The sequence below is a fragment of the Schistocerca piceifrons genome, unplaced genomic scaffold (assembly GCF_021461385.2).
Source record: "Schistocerca piceifrons isolate TAMUIC-IGC-003096 unplaced genomic scaffold, iqSchPice1.1 HiC_scaffold_1243, whole genome shotgun sequence".
Lineage (NCBI taxonomy): Eukaryota > Metazoa > Arthropoda > Insecta > Orthoptera > Acrididae > Schistocerca > Schistocerca piceifrons.
The window spans coordinates 77,733-88,468 of NW_025727063.1; the positions used below are offsets into that span (position 1 = coordinate 77,733).

The 10,736-nt window shown below is 52.0% G+C and overlaps 23 non-coding genes across 23 annotated transcripts; 4 read left to right on the plus strand and 19 right to left on the minus strand.

The window, feature by feature from the left end:
• Positions 1-133: 133 nt before the first annotated feature.
• On the minus strand, positions 134-206 carry Trnak-uuu. The gene has a single exon. It is a non-coding gene; the product is annotated as a tRNA-Lys (tRNA).
• A 296-nt stretch (positions 207-502) lies between these two features.
• Positions 503-574, minus strand: Trnae-uuc. Its single transcript has one exon. It is a non-coding gene; the product is annotated as a tRNA-Glu (tRNA).
• A 308-nt stretch (positions 575-882) lies between these two features.
• Positions 883-955, minus strand: Trnam-cau. Its single transcript has one exon. It is a non-coding gene; the product is annotated as a tRNA-Met (tRNA).
• A 978-nt stretch (positions 956-1,933) lies between these two features.
• On the plus strand, positions 1,934-2,005 carry Trnag-ucc. Its single transcript has one exon. It is a non-coding gene; the product is annotated as a tRNA-Gly (tRNA).
• Positions 2,006-2,281: 276 nt separating this feature from the next.
• On the minus strand, positions 2,282-2,363 carry Trnas-aga. The gene has a single exon. It is a non-coding gene; the product is annotated as a tRNA-Ser (tRNA).
• A 139-nt stretch (positions 2,364-2,502) lies between these two features.
• Positions 2,503-2,575, minus strand: Trnak-uuu. Its single transcript has one exon. It is a non-coding gene; the product is annotated as a tRNA-Lys (tRNA).
• Positions 2,576-2,871: 296 nt separating this feature from the next.
• Trnae-uuc lies at positions 2,872-2,943 on the minus strand. Its single transcript has one exon. It is a non-coding gene; the product is annotated as a tRNA-Glu (tRNA).
• A 308-nt stretch (positions 2,944-3,251) lies between these two features.
• Positions 3,252-3,324, minus strand: Trnam-cau. Its single transcript has one exon. It is a non-coding gene; the product is annotated as a tRNA-Met (tRNA).
• A 978-nt stretch (positions 3,325-4,302) lies between these two features.
• Positions 4,303-4,374, plus strand: Trnag-ucc. Its single transcript has one exon. It is a non-coding gene; the product is annotated as a tRNA-Gly (tRNA).
• A 276-nt stretch (positions 4,375-4,650) lies between these two features.
• Trnas-aga lies at positions 4,651-4,732 on the minus strand. Its single transcript has one exon. It is a non-coding gene; the product is annotated as a tRNA-Ser (tRNA).
• A 139-nt stretch (positions 4,733-4,871) lies between these two features.
• Positions 4,872-4,944, minus strand: Trnak-uuu. Its single transcript has one exon. It is a non-coding gene; the product is annotated as a tRNA-Lys (tRNA).
• Positions 4,945-5,240: 296 nt separating this feature from the next.
• Trnae-uuc lies at positions 5,241-5,312 on the minus strand. Its single transcript has one exon. It is a non-coding gene; the product is annotated as a tRNA-Glu (tRNA).
• Positions 5,313-5,620: 308 nt separating this feature from the next.
• On the minus strand, positions 5,621-5,693 carry Trnam-cau. Its single transcript has one exon. It is a non-coding gene; the product is annotated as a tRNA-Met (tRNA).
• A 983-nt stretch (positions 5,694-6,676) lies between these two features.
• On the plus strand, positions 6,677-6,748 carry Trnag-ucc. The gene has a single exon. It is a non-coding gene; the product is annotated as a tRNA-Gly (tRNA).
• A 275-nt stretch (positions 6,749-7,023) lies between these two features.
• Trnas-aga lies at positions 7,024-7,105 on the minus strand. The gene has a single exon. It is a non-coding gene; the product is annotated as a tRNA-Ser (tRNA).
• A 139-nt stretch (positions 7,106-7,244) lies between these two features.
• Positions 7,245-7,317, minus strand: Trnak-uuu. The gene has a single exon. It is a non-coding gene; the product is annotated as a tRNA-Lys (tRNA).
• Positions 7,318-7,613: 296 nt separating this feature from the next.
• Trnae-uuc lies at positions 7,614-7,685 on the minus strand. The gene has a single exon. It is a non-coding gene; the product is annotated as a tRNA-Glu (tRNA).
• A 308-nt stretch (positions 7,686-7,993) lies between these two features.
• On the minus strand, positions 7,994-8,066 carry Trnam-cau. Its single transcript has one exon. It is a non-coding gene; the product is annotated as a tRNA-Met (tRNA).
• Positions 8,067-9,044: 978 nt separating this feature from the next.
• On the plus strand, positions 9,045-9,116 carry Trnag-ucc. The gene has a single exon. It is a non-coding gene; the product is annotated as a tRNA-Gly (tRNA).
• Positions 9,117-9,392: 276 nt separating this feature from the next.
• Trnas-aga lies at positions 9,393-9,474 on the minus strand. The gene has a single exon. It is a non-coding gene; the product is annotated as a tRNA-Ser (tRNA).
• Positions 9,475-9,613: 139 nt separating this feature from the next.
• Trnak-uuu lies at positions 9,614-9,686 on the minus strand. The gene has a single exon. It is a non-coding gene; the product is annotated as a tRNA-Lys (tRNA).
• Positions 9,687-9,980: 294 nt separating this feature from the next.
• On the minus strand, positions 9,981-10,052 carry Trnae-uuc. Its single transcript has one exon. It is a non-coding gene; the product is annotated as a tRNA-Glu (tRNA).
• Positions 10,053-10,359: 307 nt separating this feature from the next.
• Positions 10,360-10,432, minus strand: Trnam-cau. The gene has a single exon. It is a non-coding gene; the product is annotated as a tRNA-Met (tRNA).
• Positions 10,433-10,736: the final 304 nt, after the last annotated feature.

A 10,736-nucleotide genomic window follows, 5' to 3' on the forward strand; every position in this document is an offset into this window, starting at 1 on the left:
CCCAAGTTTCCCTGGAATCGTGAAAAATCCAACCGGTCTGCGCAGAATGTTGACAGGAAACGAACTCCGTGCACTGATTACGGCAGGGCTACCATCGCTACGAGACGAGCCATTACGGAAACGTTAAAATCTTCGCCCGGACAGGGACTTGAACCCTGGACCCTTAGGTTAAAAGCCTAATGCTCTACCGACTGAGCTATCCGGGCTCACGCTCGTTGTGGATGGAGCGGCTGCAAGCAATGTAAATAACTGGAACGCGTGTGTAGGCGTACTACGGTAATTTCTGGCTTCTGGCGCAACTGGCGACTTCACCGACTTCCCACTGACGCTGGTAGCAGCCCAACCACGGACCAGTGCCTCTTCTCCCTTTATTCCGGTGCCGACAGTAATTGCATCATGTGCCTGTTTTCCCCGATTACGTTCGGTCGAAGCTTCGGAAGGTGGGCGACAAACGACAGTTCGAAGGCCAAAACATGGAGCGTTGTGTGCGCAAAAACTTCCGTTCCGGTACCGGGAATCGAACCCGGGCCTCCTGGGTGAAAGCCAGGTATCCTAGCCACTAGACCACACCGGATTTGCTCGATAAGCGTGAGGTTTTCTCCGTCTCCTCTCGTATTTCGTGCTGAATCTGGACTCAGTGCAGTTCTCCGTTTGCGAGCATATTTGCGCCTACAGACTGGCATGGCGCACAGCCCGAAATTGACTATTCATTATTTTACTCCTAACAAGGGAGGAGAAAGATCAAAGTTGTACGTTGTCATAATTGGAAATAAACGTATTGACGCTGAGGCGTAGACTCCTTATGGATAACGAACGACAATTAAGTTCGTTCCCTAGCAACAGCAACGCCGTTAATTCAGCCATGATGTACAGCAAATTAAATGCCCCGGGTGAGGATCGAACTCACGACCTTAAGATTATGAGACTTACGCGCTACCTACTGCGCTACCGAGGCACGTTGCAAGTAACGTTACAGGAAACTTGGTAAGTCTCTCATATTAGAGATAGACAGTTCGCGCTTTCTCAAGAATCTGTTGTGTTGCTACACGTGCTTTCCCTACTTGCTAGATTAAACTGCTGCCGCAGTTTTTTCAACGGAACGCAGCACTGCCCGAGGTTACAGTACATCGCCCTTGCGGCACCTGAACACAGCGGCCTGTTGGGACAGGCCGACGTCAGAGTTCAGAAATAGCATACGACCGTTCAAGTACGGTCTATTGCGTGCTGCGTGTATGGTTCCTCTCACAGCGAATCCTGCTATACATTCCTGAGGCTGACGCAGCTCAGGCGAGGAATCGGCGCGGCAGCATTATAGCGAGAACAGCAGAACGATGCATCGGCCGGGAATCGAACCCGGGCCGTCCGCATGCTAAGCGAGCATTCACCAATTTTTTTTTTTTTCTTCTCATTTCTTTCGTTGCATTTGTTGGGGGCGGACGTCCGATGGCGCCCGTTCAAGTTCATCGTTGACTCGGTCTTTTATTACAGAGGGCAGATAACTCTCAGACCGAACACGCTGAGCTATCGTGCCGGCAAGCCTTAAGATTATGAGACTTACGCGCTGCCTACTGCACTACTGAGGCACATGCCATTGAACCAGCGATGCTCGTCAAGCTGCCCGTGCTTCCCGAGCACTTTTCTGCAGGGGAAAGTGGGATTGCCACCCAGCGACGTCGGATACAACCGAAAAAAGTGCTACACACGCGGAGTGCTCCACTACACTGCCTTAAAACGAATGCTCATCTCTATCGTGTGAGTAACCTTGCGGCCGCGGCGACTAGTCTTGCCCAAAGACGCAGCGTGCGTGGAGGCGCTACCCGAATGCGTGTGGATGCACCCTCCTACCTCGAAAAGCGCCTGCAGCTACTATCACCGTGGGCCGCTGCTGGCGGGCAGGAAGCCGACACAGCGGGGCGTTGCGAGCAGCGGCTGTGCGGTGGTGGTGTAATGGTGAGCATAGTTGCCTTCCAAGCAGTTGATCCGGGTTCGATTCCCGGCCACCGCAAATGGCGCTAGTTTTTTTCGTATGAGTATGTGAGCCAGGTGCTGTTAAATGAAGGTTTTTTTCGTCGTAGCTCCACGCAGACCATCCTGTAGTATGTCCCGACTTGTCCCGACTTTGCTCGGCTGACGCGAAAGCTGACGCTTGGAATTCGCCCTTATCAAAAGGACAGGCACTATAAACGGCTGTGAGAGGCGAGGTGTGGAGAGGTACCAAAACGACAGGCAATCTGCGAAATTTTCTGCTCGTTGTTCTTAAACAAAAAAAAGAAAAATCCGACGCAGTCGGTAGGACTCGAACCTACGCTCCCAGAGGGAATCTGATTTCTAGTCAGACGCCTTAACCACTCGGCCACGACTGCTCGTAACCCAAGTTTCCCTGGAATCGTGAAAAATCCAACCGGTCTGCGCAGAATGTTGACAGGAAACGAACTCCGTGCACTGATTACGGCAGGGCTACCATCGCTACGAGACGAGCCATTACGGAAACGTTAAAATCTTCGCCCGGACAGGGACTTGAACCCTGGACCCTTAGGTTAAAAGCCTAATGCTCTACCGACTGAGCTATCCGGGCTCACGCTCGTTGTGGATGGAGCGGCTGCAAGCAATGTAAATAACTGGAACGCGTGTGTAGGCGTACTACGGTAATTTCTGGCTTCTGGCGCAACTGGCGACTTCACCGACTTCCCACTGACGCTGGTAGCAGCCCAACCACGGACCAGTGCCTCTTCTCCCTTTATTCCGGTGCCGACAGTAATTGCATCATGTGCCTGTTTTCCCCGATTACGTTCGGTCGAAGCTTCGGAAGGTGGGCGACAAACGACAGTTCGAAGGCCAAAACATGGAGCGTTGTGTGCGCAAAAACTTCCGTTCCGGTACCGGGAATCGAACCCGGGCCTCCTGGGTGAAAGCCAGGTATCCTAGCCACTAGACCACACCGGATTTGCTCGATAAGCGTGAGGTTTTCTCCGTCTCCTCTCGTATTTCGTGCTGAATCTGGACTCAGTGCAGTTCTCCGTTTGCGAGCATATTTGCGCCTACAGACTGGCATGGCGCACAGCCCGAAATTGACTATTCATTATTTTACTCCTAACAAGGGAGGAGAAAGATCAAAGTTGTACGTTGTCATAATTGGAAATAAACGTATTGACGCTGAGGCGTAGACTCCTTATGGATAACGAACGACAATTAAGTTCGTTCCCTAGCAACAGCAACGCCGTTAATTCAGCCATGATGTACAGCAAATTAAATGCCCCGGGTGAGGATCGAACTCACGACCTTAAGATTATGAGACTTACGCGCTACCTACTGCGCTACCGAGGCACGTTGCAAGTAACGTTACAGGAAACTTGGTAAGTCTCTCATATTAGAGATAGACAGTTCGCGCTTTCTCAAGAATCTGTTGTGTTGCTACACGTGCTTTCCCTACTTGCTAGATTAAACTGCTGCCGCAGTTTTTTCAACGGAACGCAGCACTGCCCGAGGTTACAGTACATCGCCCTTGCGGCACCTGAACACAGCGGCCTGTTGGGACAGGCCGACGTCAGAGTTCAGAAATAGCATACGACCGTTCAAGTACGGTCTATTGCGTGCTGCGTGTATGGTTCCTCTCACAGCGAATCCTGCTATACATTCCTGAGGCTGACGCAGCTCAGGCGAGGAATCGGCGCGGCAGCATTATAGCGAGAACAGCAGAACGATGCATCGGCCGGGAATCGAACCCGGGCCGTCCGCATGCTAAGCGAGCATTCACCAATTTTTTTTTTTTTCTTCTCATTTCTTTCGTTGCATTTGTTGGGGGCGGACGTCCGATGGCGCCCGTTCAAGTTCATCGTTGACTCGGTCTTTTATTACAGAGGGCAGATAACTCTCAGACCGAACACGCTGAGCTATCGTGCCGGCAAGCCTTAAGATTATGAGACTTACGCGCTGCCTACTGCACTACTGAGGCACATGCCATTGAACCAGCGATGCTCGTCAAGCTGCCCGTGCTTCCCGAGCACTTTTCTGCAGGGGAAAGTGGGATTGCCACCCAGCGACGTCGGATACAACCGAAAAAAGTGCTACACACGCGGAGTGCTCCACTACACTGCCTTAAAACGAATGCTCATCTCTATCGTGTGAGTAACCTTGCGGCCGCGGCGACTAGTCTTGCCCAAAGACGCAGCGTGCGTGGAGGCGCTACCCGAATGCGTGTGGATGCACCCTCCTACCTCGAAAAGCGCCTGCAGCTACTATCACCGTGGGCCGCTGCTGGCGGGCAGGAAGCCGACACAGCGGGGCGTTGCGAGCAGCGGCTGTGCGGTGGTGGTGTAATGGTGAGCATAGTTGCCTTCCAAGCAGTTGATCCGGGTTCGATTCCCGGCCACCGCAAATGGCGCTAGTTTTTTTCGTATGAGTATGTGAGCCAGGTGCTGTTAAATGAAGGTTTTTTTCGTCGTAGCTCCACGCAGACCATCCTGTAGTATGTCCCGACTTGTCCCGACTTTGCTCGGCTGACGCGAAAGCTGACGCTTGGAATTCGCCCTTATCAAAAGGACAGGCACTATAAACGGCTGTGAGAGGCGAGGTGTGGAGAGGTACCAAAACGACAGGCAATCTGCGAAATTTTCTGCTCGTTGTTCTTAAACAAAAAAAAGAAAAATCCGACGCAGTCGGTAGGACTCGAACCTACGCTCCCAGAGGGAATCTGATTTCTAGTCAGACGCCTTAACCACTCGGCCACGACTGCTCGTAACCCAAGTTTCCCTGGAATCGTGAAAAATCCAACCGGTCTGCGCAGAATGTTGACAGGAAACGAACTCCGTGCACTGATTACGGCAGGGCTACCATCGCTACGAGACGAGCCATTACGGAAACGTTAAAATCTTCGCCCGGACAGGGACTTGAACCCTGGACCCTTAGGTTAAAAGCCTAATGCTCTACCGACTGAGCTATCCGGGCTCACGCTCGTTGTGGATGGAGCGGCTGCAAGCAATGTAAATAACTGGAACGCGTGTGTAGGCGTACTACGGTAATTTCTGGCTTCTGGCGCAACTGGCGACTTCACCGACTTCCCACTGACGCTGGTAGCAGCCCAACCACGGACCAGTGCCTCTTCTCCCTTTATTCCGGTGCCGACAGTAATTGCATCATGTGCCTGTTTTCCCCGATTACGTTCGGTCGAAGCTTCGGAAGGTGGGCGACAAACGACAGTTCGAAGGCCAAAACATGGAGCGTTGTGTGCGCAAAAACTTCCGTTCCGGTACCGGGAATCGAACCCGGGCCTCCTGGGTGAAAGCCAGGTATCCTAGCCACTAGACCACACCGGATTTGCTCGATAAGCGTGAGGTTTTCTCCGTCTCCTCTCGTATTTCGTGCTGAATCTGGACTCAGTGCAGTTCTCCGTTTGCGAGCATATTTGCGCCTACAGACTGGCATGGCGCACAGCCCGAAATTGACTATTCATTATTTTACTCCTAACAAGGGAGGAGAAAGATCAAAGTTGTACGTTGTCATAATTGGAAATAAACGTATTGACGCTGAGGCGTAGACTCCTTATGGATAACGAACGACAATTAAGTTCGTTCCCTAGCAACAGCAACGCCGTTAATTCAGCCATGATGTACAGCAAATTAAATGCCCCGGGTGAGGATCGAACTCACGACCTTAAGATTATGAGACTTACGCGCTACCTACTGCGCTACCGAGGCACGTTGCAAGTAACGTTACAGGAAACTTGGTAAGTCTCTCATATTAGAGATAGACAGTTCGCGCTTTCTCAAGAATCTGTTGTGTTGCTACACGTGCTTTCCCTACTTGCTAGATTAAACTGCTGCCGCAGTTTTTTTCAACGGAACGCAGCACTGCCCGAGGTTACAGTACATCGCCCTTGCGGCACCTGAACACAGCGGCCTGTTGGGACAGGCCGACGTCAGAGTTCAGAAATAGCATACGACCGTTCAAGTACGGTCTATTGCGTGCTGCGTGTATGGTTCCTCTCACAGCGAATCCTGCTATACATTCCTGAGGCTGACGCAGCTCAGGCGAGGAATCGGCGCGGCAGCATTATAGCGAGAACAGCAGAACGATGCATCGGCCGGGAATCGAACCCGGGCCGTCCGCATGCTAAGCGAGCATTCACCAATTTTTTTTTTTTTCTTCTCATTTCTTTCGTTGCATTTGTTGGGGGCGGACGTCCGATGGCGCCCGTTCAAGTTCATCGTTGACTCGGTCTTTTATTACAGAGGGCAGATAACTCTCAGACCGAACACGCTGAGCTATCGTGCCGGCAAGCCTTAAGATTATGAGACTTACGCGCTGCCTACTGCACTACTGAGGCACATGCCATTGAACCAGCGATGCTCGTCAAGCTGCCCGTGCTTCCGAGCACTTTTCTGCAGGGGAAAGTGGGATTGCCAGGGCCACCGCGAACGTCGGATACAACCGAAAAAAGTGCTACACACGCGGAGTGCTCCACTACACTGCCTTAAAACGAATGCTCATCTCTATCGTGTGAGTAACCTTGCGGCCGCGGCGACTAGTCTTGCCCAAAGACGCAGCGTGCGTGGAGGCGCTACCCGAATGCGTGTGGATGCACCCTCCTACCTCGAAAAGCGCCTGCAGCTACTATCACCGTGGGCCGCTGCTGGCGGGCAGGAAGCCGACACAGCGGGGCGTTGCGAGCAGCGGCTGTGCGGTGGTGGTGTAATGGTGAGCATAGTTGCCTTCCAAGCAGTTGATCCGGGTTCGATTCCCGGCCACCGCAAATGGCGCTAGTTTTTTTCGTATGAGTATGTGAGCCAGGTGCTGTTAAATGAAGGTTTTTTTCGTCGTAGCTCCACGCAGACCATCTGTAGTATGTCCCGACTTGTCCCGACTTTGCTCGGCTGACGCGAAAGCTGACGCTTGGAATTCGCCCTTATCAAAAGGACAGGCACTATAAACGGCTGTGAGAGGCGAGGTGTGGAGAGGTACCAAAACGACAGGCAATCTGCGAAATTTTCTGCTCGTTGTTCTTAAACAAAAAAAAGAAAAATCCGACGCAGTCGGTAGGACTCGAACCTACGCTCCCAGAGGGAATCTGATTTCTAGTCAGACGCCTTAACCACTCGGCCACGACTGCTCGTAACCCAAGTTTCCCTGGAATCGTGAAAAATCCAACCGGTCTGCGCAGAATGTTGACAGGAAACGAACTCCGTGCACTGATTACGGCAGGGCTACCATCGCTACGAGACGAGCCATTACGGAAACGTTAAAATCTTCGCCCGGACAGGGACTTGAACCCTGGACCCTTAGGTTAAAAGCCTAATGCTCTACCGACTGAGCTATCCGGGCTCACGCTCGTTGTGGATGGAGCGGCTGCAAGCAATGTAAATAACTGGAACGCGTGTGTAGGCGTACTACGGTAATTTCTGGCTTCTGGCGCAACTGGCGACTTCACCGACTTCCCACTGACGCTGGTAGCAGCCCAACCACGGACCAGTGCCTCTTCTCCCTTTATTCCGGTGCCGACAGTAATTGCATCATGTGCCTGTTTTCCCCGATTACGTTCGGTCGAAGCTTCGGAAGGTGGGCGACAAACGACAGTTCGAAGGCCAAAACATGGAGCGTTGTGTGCGCAAAAACTTCCGTTCCGGTACCGGGAATCGAACCCGGGCCTCCTGGGTGAAAGCCAGGTATCCTAGCCACTAGACCACACCGGATTTGCTCGATAAGCGTGAGGTTTTCTCCGTCTCCTCTCGTATTTCGTGCTGAATCTGGACTCAGTGCAGTTCTCCGTTTGCGAGCATATTTGCGCCTACAGACTGGCATGGCGCACAGCCCGAAATTGACTATTCATTATTTTACTCCTAACAAGGGAGGAGAAAGATCAAAGTTGTACGTTGTCATAATTGGAAATAAACGTATTGACGCTGAGGCGTAGACTCCTTATGGATAACGAACGACAATTAAGTTCGTTCCCTAGCAACAGCAACGCCGTTAATTCAGCCATGATGTACAGCAAATTAAATGCCCCGGGTGAGGATCGAACTCACGACCTTAAGATTATGAGACTTACGCGCTACCTACTGCGCTACCGAGGCACGTTGCAAGTAACGTTACAGGAAACTTGGTAAGTCTCTCATATTAGAGATAGACAGTTCGCGCTTTCTCAAGAATCTGTTGTGTTGCTACACGTGCTTTCCCTACTTGCTAGATTAAACTGCTGCCGCAGTTTTTTCAACGGAACGCAGCACTGCCCGAGGTTACAGTACATCGCCCTTGCGGCACCTGAACACAGCGGCCTGTTGGGACAGGCCGACGTCAGAGTTCAGAAATAGCATACGACCGTTCAAGTACGGTCTATTGCGTGCTGCGTGTATGGTTCCTCTCACAGCGAATCCTGCTATACATTCCTGAGGCTGACGCAGCTCAGGCGAGGAATCGGCGCGGCAGCATTATAGCGAGAACAGCAGAACGATGCATCGGCCGGGAATCGAACCCGGGCCGTCCGCATGCTAAGCGAGCATTCACCAATTTTTTTTTTTTTCTTCTCATTTCTTTCGTTGCATTTGTTGGGGGCGGACGTCCGATGGCGCCCGTTCAAGTTCATCGTTGACTCGGTCTTTTATTACAGAGGGCAGATAACTCTCAGACCGAACACGCTGAGCTATCGTGCCGGCAAGCCTTAAGATTATGAGACTTACGCGCTGCCTACTGCACTACTGAGGCACATGCCATTGAACCAGCGATGCTCGTCAAGCTGCCCGTGCTTCCCGAGCACTTTTCTGCAGGGGAAAGTGGGATTGCCACCCAGCGACGTCGGATACAACCGAAAAAAGTGCTACACACGCGGAGTGCTCCACTACACTGCCTTAAAACGAATGCTCATCTCTATCGTGTGAGTAACCTTGCGGCCGCGGCGACTAGTCTTGCCCAAAGACGCAGCGTGCGTGGAGGCGCTACCCGAATGCGTGTGGATGCACCCTCCTACCTCGAAAAGCGCCTGCAGCTACTATCACCGTGGGCCGCTGCTGGCGGGCAGGAAGCCGACACAGCGGGGCGTTGCGAGCAGCGGCTGTGCGGTGGTGGTGTAATGGTGAGCATAGTTGCCTTCCAAGCAGTTGATCCGGGTTCGATTCCCGGCCACCGCAAATGGCGCTAGTTTTTTTCGTATGAGTATGTGAGCCAGGTGCTGTTAAATGAAGGTTTTTTTCGTCGTAGCTCCACGCAGACCATCCTGTAGTATGTCCCGACTTGTCCCGACTTTGCTCGGCTGACGCGAAAGCTGACGCTTGGAATTCGCCCTTATCAAAAGGACAGGCACTATAAACGGCTGTGAGAGGCGAGGTGTGGAGAGGTACCAAAACGACAGGCAATCTGCGAAATTTTCTGCTCGTTGTTCTTAAACAAAAAAAAGAAAAATCCGACGCAGTCGGTAGGACTCGAACCTACGCTCCCAGAGGGAATCTGATTTCTAGTCAGACGCCTTAACCACTCGGCCACGACTGCTCGTAACCCAAGTTTCCCTGGAATCGTGAAAAATCCAACCGGTCTGCGCAGAATGTTGACAGGAAACGAACTCCGTGCACTGATTACGGCAGGGCTACCATCGCTACGAGACGAGCCATTACGGAAACGTTAAAATCTTCGCCCGGACAGGGACTTGAACCCTGGACCCTTAGGTTAAAAGCCTAATGCTCTACCGACTGAGCTATCCGGCTCACGCTCGTTGTGGATGGAGCGGCTGCAAGCAATGTAAATAACTGGAACGCGTGTGTAGGCGTACTACGGTAATTTCTGGCTTCTGGCGCAACTGGCGACTTCACCGACTTCCCACTGACGCTGGTAGCAGCCCAACCACGGACCAGTGCCTCTTCTCCCTTTATTCCGGTGCCGACAGTAATTGCATCATGTGCCTGTTTTCCCGATTACGTTCGGTCGAAGCTTCGGAAGGTGGGCGACAAACGACAGTTCGAAGGCCAAAACATGGAGCGTTGTGTGCGCAAAAACTTCCGTTCCGGTACCGGGAATCGAACCCGGGCCTCCTGGGTGAAAGCCAGGTATCCTAGCCACTAGACCACACCGGATTTGCTCGATAAGCGTGAGGTTTTCTCCGTCTCCTCTCGTATTTCGTGCTGAATCTGGACTCAGTGCAGTTCTCCGTTTGCGAGCATATTTGCGCCTACAGACTGGCATGGCGCACAGCCCGAAATTGACTATTCATTATTTTACTCCTAACAAGGGAGGAGAAAGATCAAAGTTGTACGTTGTCATAATTGGAAATAAACGTATTGACGCTGAGGCGTAGACTCCTTATGGATAACGAACGACAATTAAGTTCGTTCCCTAGCAACAGCAACGCGTTAATTCAGCCATGATGTACAGCAAATTAAATGCCCCGGGTGAGGATCGAACTCACGACCTTAAGATTATGAGACTTACGCGCTACCTACTGCGCTACCGAGGCACGTTGCAAGTAACGTTACAGGAAACTTGGTAAGTCTCTCATATTAGAGATAGACAGTTCGCGCTTTCTCAAGAATCTGTTGTGTTGCTACACGTGCTTTCCCTACTTGCTAGATTAAACTGCTGCCGCAGTTTTTTCAACGGAACGCAGCACTGCCCGAGGTTACAGTACATCGCCCTTGCGGCACCTGAACACAGCGGCCTGTTGGGACAGGCCGACGTCAGAGTTCAGAAATAGCATACGACCGTTCAAGTACGGTCTATTGCGTGCTGCGTGTATGGTTCCTCTCACAGCGAATCCTGCT